This window comes from Gavialis gangeticus, unplaced genomic scaffold, assembly GCF_001723915.1.
Source record: "Gavialis gangeticus isolate Ggan-Ray unplaced genomic scaffold, GavGan_comp1, whole genome shotgun sequence".
Taxonomy (NCBI): domain Eukaryota; kingdom Metazoa; phylum Chordata; order Crocodylia; family Gavialidae; genus Gavialis; species Gavialis gangeticus.
The window spans coordinates 142931297-142939884 of NW_017728992.1; the positions used below are offsets into that span (position 1 = coordinate 142931297).

General features: G+C 45.3%; 1 protein-coding gene across 3 annotated transcripts in view; it reads right to left on the bottom strand.

Annotated features, from left to right (window-relative positions):
- The window catches only part of PAG1 (phosphoprotein membrane anchor with glycosphingolipid microdomains 1), a 200508-nt gene extending 191931 nt beyond the window's left edge, over window positions 1–8577 (bottom strand). For all 3 annotated transcript variants that reach the window (XM_019527839.1, XM_019527841.1, XM_019527838.1), the window contains exons 1-2: window positions 8512–8577; window positions 7844–7935 (exon numbers count right to left, since the gene is read on the bottom strand). The gene's annotated coding sequence lies outside the window, so the exon portion shown is untranslated. The remainder of the gene's footprint in view (window positions 1–7843; window positions 7936–8511) is intronic.
- Between the last annotated feature and the right edge of the window lie 11 nt (window positions 8578–8588).

An 8588-nucleotide genomic window follows, 5' to 3' on the forward strand; every position in this document is an offset into this window, starting at 1 on the left:
TTACAATTGCTTTAGCACACGAACTAAATCCTTTATTTGATGTATTATATTACTGAGTATTTGACATAAATATTTCATCGATTAATAATCCATCATAAGAACTAGTCCTGCAATATTATGAAAAGAAGGCTTAAATACAGTGTCCAAATGGTTCTTCTCATACACCAAAACAATACATTTCTCCACAGGACAATAAAATATTTATCCTTTGACATGCATTTCATTTATTCTGTACTGGGTGCCTTTTGCAGGGAATAGAAGCTGACTTCCACCTTAATTAAAGCACTGCCTTTTTCTCTCTGTGAATCTCAAAAGAACAATGAGCACAAGAGGTGATCATTCCAAGAAGTAATGAAGAGATTTTGTTTCAGTGGATTATCAATTATTTATAAGTAAATTCCCAGATGAATGGATCCAAAGCTGAATGGCTTTTTTAATACCTTTTTAATGGTACAGTATAACTGTACATGAGCCAGTTTGGCTGACTGCCTATACAGGTTACCAAGTTAAATCTGAAGTTTTATTAATAAATGACTATTGCACTCTCTCAAACAAAGAATCTAAACACCTAAAAGCTACCTTGAAAAATTGTTTTAGCATCCAACAGTATATTATTCCCATCTGTATAATTCCTTACTTTCAGAGCATTATAATGCCACACATTCATCCAAGGGTAAAACCTTTGTTTCAATATGCAAAACTTTTCAATTTATAATCCAAAGAACAAAACAAAAAAGTTAGTCTGCCAGTTGTCTGGACAACATATTCATGTCCACGTACATAAATGCAGTTTTTTTTCATTTTAATTTTGCAGTTATTGGATCATTTTCATAGACTCATAGAAAATTCTATGCCCATCTAGTCCAGGGGTGGGCAAAATGGTGGATGCAGCCTGTGGCAGACTCCATTTCCAAGCAGTCCCCATGGCAGTGACTCCTTCTGGCTGCCGCCACTGGACCAGAGCCGGTGCCTGGACACCCCGGTCTATCCTCCCCACACACACTGATGGGGGGTGGGACCTGTGCGGACAGGGTGCATGGCCATGAAGCTGGGTTGGGACTGCAGCCAAGAGCAAAATGGGTGCATCCCCCTGGGGGAGACCCCAGGAACTTGTGGCAGTGATGGAGCGGGGCTGGGGCCAAGGTTGGGATCTTGGTGTGCAGACAGGTGTGCGAACCCCAGCCCCACTCTATCCTGGGGTCTTCTTGGTCCTGCCAGCCCCTCTTGCTCCTGACTGCAGCCTCATCCCAGCTTCCTGGCTGTGTACCCTGCCTGTGCAGGTCCCATGCCCTGTGAGGGGTGTGACAAACCAAGGTAGGTCCAGAGGAGCTGCATCCAGTGGGATAGGGCTGAGTGCAGCAGCGGCAGCCAAAAGGATCTACTGCCACAGGGGCTGCTGGGAAATGGAGTCTGCAGCAGGCCAGATCTGGCCCACAGGCTGGATCTTGCCCACCCCGATCTACTCCAAACCCCTGCTCAAAGCAATATCATCCCCAACTAGATCATTCCAGCCAAGGTCTTGTCTATCCATGTCTTAAAAACTGCCAAAGATGGAGATTCCACAAGCTCTCTGGGTAACCTGTTATACTGCTTTACTGCTCTCATCATGAGAAAGTTTTTCCTAATCTCTAAGATTAACTTCCCTTGCTGCAACTTGGTACCATTGCTCCTTGTTCTGCTACCACTGAGAACAGTGTAGCTCCATCCTCTTTGGAACCACCCTTCAGGCAGTTGAAAGGCTGCTATTAAATCCACCCTCAGTCTTTTCTTCTCTAAACTAAATAAGCCAGGTTTCCTCAGCCTTTCCTCATAAGCAGAGATCTGGGTTTTCCATTTCCCATGGAAAAACAGAGAAAACCATGGAAATCCCGCTTTATCAGAGAAACCTGTGGATGTCCTGCTTCTGTAAAGAGCTCTGCAAGTGACAGAGTTCCAGCCTCCAAGAGCTGCTTTCAAAAAAGGTGGGAAAACCCCAACCCTGCCCAGAGGGCAGGGAGAGGGGGAAGGGCAGGGCCTGAGGCTTTTAGTCAGTCCTAAGGCTTGGGTCAGGCTCACTTTCCTTCTGGAGTCTATAAGGTAAGTGGGGATTGGATGGGGCTGGGGAGGAAGCTGGCTGGGGGCTGAGGGATCAGGGAGGCGCTGGGGAAAGACATAGAGCACCCGGCCGCTGCACGTGGAACATGAGAGGCTTGATTAGCCCGACCTGCCTCAGTGCCTCCATGTGCGGCTTCCCTTAAGGGCATGGAGGAGCCGAGATGGGTTGGGCTGATCAAGCTGTTCACATTCCACGTGCTGCTGGCTGGGCACTCCAGCAGAGAGTGGTGAGGTATTGGGGGAAGCCCTAGAGTGGCTTCCCAGCTGGCAGTGCGTAAAACTGGAGCAACCCTGCAGTGGCTGCCACCACCCCACCCACTGCTGCTGTGCCCCACTTCACTTGCCTGTGGAGCCATGCAGCTGGCAACATGAAAGCAGCATGGCAGCGGCGGCACAAGTGAGGTGGCAGTGGCTCTGTAGACAAGTGGTACAGCTGGCCGGGTGGGCTGGGGGGGTCTCGCACACAATAGCCACCACCACAGCTGCCATGCCCCATGCTATCTTCCTGTGGCTGGCTGCATGGCTCTTCAGGCAAGTGGCTCAGGGCAATGGTGCCCCTCCATGGGCTGCACACAAGCCACCTGGCCGGCTGGCTGGGGGGCACAGGCTCGCATGTGGGGGCTCCCACCACACCACAGTCACCTCTGTTGTGCCCTGTGGCACTTGCCTGGAAAGCCATGTGGCTGTAGAGCTTGCCCACTGAACCATGCAGCTGGCTGTGGGAAGGCAGGGTGGGACATGGCAGTGGTGGCAGCTGCTGCATGCTAGGCTCCATCCCTCCCCAGCTGGCTGCTCTGCTTGCTTGCAGAGCCACCACTACCTCACTGTGGCCACCGCTGCTTCCACACCCCAAGCTGCCTTCCCACGGCTGGCCACACAGCTCCACAGGCAAGCAGTGTGGGGCACGGCAGAGGTGGAGAAGGTGGTGGCGGTGGTGGCTGCTGCATGCGAGCCACCCCCACCCTGGGCAGCCTGTGTGCAGCCCTCAGAGAGGCACTGCTGCCCTTGCCCCCCCAGCCCTGTGCCTGGGAGTGGGAACAGACACCAACTCCCCCCCCCTTCTCTATCTGCCCCTCCAGCCTCTTCTCTTCCCCCCAACACACTTACTTGTTGGTGTGTATGTGCGTGCATGTCTGTGCGCGTGTATTTGGGGCTGTTGTGGGGAAAGTGAGGGGCACCTGCAGGGCCAGGGGAGCTGGCGGGGGTGGAGCTTTAATTTTAATTATGGATTTTGGGGGTTTTATCAGAATTTACAATTTTTATCAGAGAATTTGCAACTTTTTACCAGGGTAAACCAGGATCAGCAGGGATTGTAAGTCATGTGCCCCAGCCCTTAACCATTTTCACTGCTCTCCACTGGATTCTTTCCAGTTTGACCGCACCCTTTCTGTAGCGCAGGGCCCAAACTGGACACTGTACTCCAGATGCAACCTCACCAGTGCCACATAGAGCGGAATAATCATTTCTCTCGGTCTGCTAGCAACACTCCTACTAATGCAGTTTATTATGCCGTTAGCCTTCTTCTCAACAAAGGCACCCTGTTGAATCATTTTGCTGATACCAACAATTTCAAAATTAGTTTTTTGAAAATAATTGAATGGAAGCTTGAAAATTGAAAACAGACCTCTACAAAACATAACAGGAGGTTTTCAGATTTGCAAAAATTTCTACTGAATTTTATATGCATGCTCATGCACTTTTCAGCCATCTACAGGGACTGATCCAATGTTCAATGAAGTGAGTCATAGCATGTGTGTCTACACGTTCATTAATGCACCATAATTATGGTGTATTAAGTTTAGTACCTGTAATTCCTGTTACTAAACTTAATATGCTGTAATCGGTGCTACTGCGCACTAGAGCTGGTGCATGCAATAGAGTAATTCTACTGTGCATTAACATGGGTTTTTCCTGCCGCACTAATGTGCACTAGAATTAGTATATTGTGCTTGTAGCACCTCGTTTAGACATGCTCAGTGTCTCAATTTCAGTGGTATTGGATTAGGCTCCTGGAGGGAAGAAAATATTTTTTTAAAAGGTTCTGAGCTTCACTTCCTTCCTGGATCTTCCTCTACACACTTTCTTCAAAAAGTAGAGATTTGGAGAGAAACACACTGGACACAGATTGCTAAATTGCAGGGAAATTAGGCACTGTGTATGAATCCCAAGGCAACTGAAGGAGTGAGCCAATTCTTTCAATGTTCTCAGACCTTCCCTGATCTGGAGCAATACTGACATTGGATTCATCTCTAATACCTCTATGACTGGCTTCACAGTCTCAGCTGAAGAGTTAAGACATTGCCCTGTACCATAAAACAACTGCTATTTTGAAACCTATTATATATCTGTTGGTAAAAGTTGATAGGGCACGTTGTGTGTAATAACAAAGAATGATTACTGTCAACAATATAACACCTTTTATCCAAATACACAATTAAGGAACATCTACATTTATTTTATCACACTGGTAGAACAAATGGCTCTTGAAGTGAGATGACAGTAGCTTTATCCCAGTCAATTTAGATTATCTGTCAGTTTAAGGTAAAATAAATGGAAGCTGTAACTACAAACATTTACATAAGAGAGAAACATGGGTTGATGGACATTGATACATAAGTGTCATCTGTTTTAAAACACAGGCTACACCTACATACATTTTTTGATACAGCTATGAAATCAATGACCTGCACAGAAACAGTCATAATATTGTGGCCATTCATTTCTTATTCAGGAAGACAACTTATGGAAGAGTTATCTTAGGGAACTATGCTGGAGCACAGATGGTTATGTAAATGGCATTTTAGGTTAATCTCTCAACTCCATATTCTTATTAGAAAGAAAATGACAGAATCTAATTTTCTTCACAGTTTCTATGAGCTAATAGATTGTAACCCAGTGCTGAGGAATTGGAAAGGTACCTCACCACCAACAACCAGACATACTGAAATAGGTAATATAGAATAGCATTTGACAAGAAGTACATTTTTATTGACCACACACAATAAGACATGGCCTCAGCCACCATTGGCAGGAATCCCAATGTTACTTGGTACATGCATCTCTTTGATATCAAAGTATTACTCTCAAATTATGTAAATATATAAAATAACACTAATGGAGAGATTTTTCTACTATACTCTTGTATAGCATACTTCCAGGCTTCTGGACTGCTGACCTTCATCTTTCATAGGAACTGTTCCCTCATCTTTTTTAAAATGAACATTCCTAACACATGACCCATCAAGGCTGTAGAAAGTTCATGTCCCAATAATCTGTTCCTGATGTTTAATTTAACATTTATTCATATTACACAAATGAACAAGAATAAACAAAACATAAGTGACAGCTCTTCAAGGTATATCAAGCACTGAACTGGGAATCAAGACCTCTTGTGAAGTGTTAAACTCAGTTCTTTCACTGACTTGTAGTTTCTGGCGTTAAACAAGTCACTTATCTTCCTGCCTCAAGCTTCCTTCTCTGTAAAGTATACTTAATACCTACTGACCTTGCAGGGCTCTTGTGGGAATTAATGGGAGTATAAAGTTTTAATTATCATCAAGTAAACCTCAGTACAGCATCACTTTTGCTTTTCATTGCCTTCATAGTACTGTGGTTTGCTGCTACATAAAAATCAAATATTCAGACAGAAATCCTTTCCTTCGTACATAAATCCATCCACTGAATGACTTGATTAACAAGCGAAAAGGTCTGCAGAATTGTGGCAAATACCTTTATGCAATTAAGGCCTTGATTCTATAATTGATATTACTCAAGAGAACTGTTGTGTCCATATGTATCTCACTGAAGGACTCTATACAAGCATGGCAGTATGGATGCATGCTATCAGTTATAGAATGTAAGACTTTATCATGGGCTGCTCTGGAGTACATTTGTTGATTATTTGAAGGATTCATTGTTTCTACTACATAAGGTATTAAAGTATGCTTAAAAATGTATCTGGTCCACTGAACTTATCAATTTTCCCCCAGAGTTCGTAGTTACAAAACATACATTAAACATACAACAAAATACATTTATTTGCCAGTCTCTCAGCAAAACTTGAAAACAATCCCCAAATGTTACCCTGTTCCAGCCATGAAAGTCAACAGAACTTCACCATTAGCCTCCACGAGCCGAGGAACAGGTCTGTTAACTTCCTTGTAGGTCAATAAAACAAGCACAACCATAGACAAAAATGTGCTCATTAGCTACCTGCCACTAAATAGCTGGCTAGGGGAGCTTGACTGCATTTTTGTGGATGCCATAAAACAGTGGCTATGTTCAAAACACAAATTTGTTCTAGAGCGTGGGGCATTTTCTTTTGAGATTTAGAATCCAGATGGTGTGGTCTATCAAATTAAAATAATTTTAAATGGTAAATTAAGTTTACAGCTTAAATTATGGAACAGCATTTCTCTGCATTCAACATATAAACTGAAAACCACATTCGCATTAAGATGCCATGCAATTAAGTTTATGAGGAGCTCTGGGTTTTGAAACGTATGAAAACACAATTTTACAAAAGGAAGTAGAAAACAAATGTAAACTAGTTAAGGGTCAGATCCAGCAACCTTTACTCAGGTAAGCAATACCACTGACTTCAGGTCACCCTCTTATTTATGAGCAGGAGGTCCAAGTCCTTATTTCTTACTTTACAACAGCTCTTATATTATTATAAGATATTATTATATTATATTATTATTATTATTCTATTATATTAACCTAGCATTGTACTGAAATACCCAAGTCCGTCACCGGCATTTAAGTGGAAGAATAATTCCGTGTACTAATCCTGTAAGGTGCCAAGTATATTTCAGTCAATGTCAAATAGGAGCTGAAGCCACTCACCCCTTTAAGGAGATGCCAGGATTCTCAATAAGAGCTGGACCCCTGTTTAAACAAACATGAGCTATGAACAAATAACTTTTACAGAAAGATGGAAACTCCCCTAAATAAATGGTTTACAGATTTTCATAATCTGTTCAGTCACAAATATAGTAAAACTTTCATTTATGAAAGTATTAGTGTTCAGTTTGCTCCAGGCGTGCACCTTTCACCTTAGGTTTGTTTTTTGAATTTTAAATGTAACATAAATAAGTTTGACAACATAGTACATCCATTTATAAACTGGATGCATGGAATGGTCTTTATTGCAATAACTTCACTAATAGCCACTGCTGCAGACAGAATCGAACATGCTGAGAGGTTACGGGGTAATGTAAAAATTATCATAAAGCCATTGAAATCTGTGTGTCCCATCTAAGAACTTCTTCCTGTGTTTCATAAAAAATAACCCTCATTTTGTTCTAAGTCTAAACAAACAGAATATGATATTATAGATTAAACTAAATTGAAAGATGGATCCTGGAGGAAAAAAGGGGAGAGGGAATCTCTTTTACCAGAACTACCTCTTTGCTGCTTTTTCTGCATTTGTTGCTTAATGACTCAGTGTTATTTCAGTCCATTCCCTTTGTAAATTTAATCAAGTCTTCAACACCACTGATGATCTATTACTCTTCTCAAAACCAAATCTCCAGGGGACAGATGAGAAAGAAAGGTTAAAGAGCTCTATCATTCAAAGCTTTACAGCTCAGGCTCCTATAAATCACTGTTTGTTTATTCAGATAATTGGGTACATTAGGGCGTGTAACTTCCAAGCGGCAGATCTTTCTGCTATGACTACCCGCTAAGCTTCCCCCGCCGGAAACACTCCGCACATGTATGTGGCATGCAGAACCCGCGCACCTACCGCTTGTTGCATGGCTTGGGGAAACAGCAGCGCTCCCTTTCCAAGGGCTTCCAGGGCTGAAGAACAGATGCCGCTGCGAGACAAACGCGAATCTACCAGAATGAAATAGGATTCGAGTTAAAATACAGTTAAGCTTTGGACTCGGCGCAGAAAGGAGAAGGGGGAGAATGCCCGTAGCGGCTCCGCGGGGCGGGGGGACACGCCGAGCCGAGCGCCCCAGCCCGGTGACGGGGACGTGCCTGAACTGCCCGGGACCGCGCTGCACCTGTGACCGCTCCCCGCGCCGAGCGCTGCTGCTCTTGCTCCGCCCACCCACCCCGGCGGGTCCCAACCTCCTTTTTAGGCTGGAGGCGGCCTCTGGGGAAACGCCAGCGCTGGGTTTTCTGGACTGCGGGCAAATAACAGAGCTGCCAAGAAACACCCCGGCGGGTCGGCCCGCCTTTGATGCTACAGATCCCCGCGGGGGGCGGGGAGGTTTCAAGGCTCTCTGGAAAGGTGCTCGAGGCACCTGGCGGTCCCCCGGCCCTTGGCACTCGCCCTCAGCCTCCTCCGCCCGTGGGACCCCGCCGGCAGCAGCTCGGGCTCGGCTCGGGACCTCCGGCGCCCGTGCCCGTGAGGGCGGCAGCAGCCAGAGCCCCCCGCAACTCGGGCAAGTGCCTGCAACTCACCCCGGGCGCCCCCCGCGCCGCGGCTGCTGCTCCGGCTGGGCTGGGCTGGGCTGGACTGCTCCGCGGCGGCGGGGGGC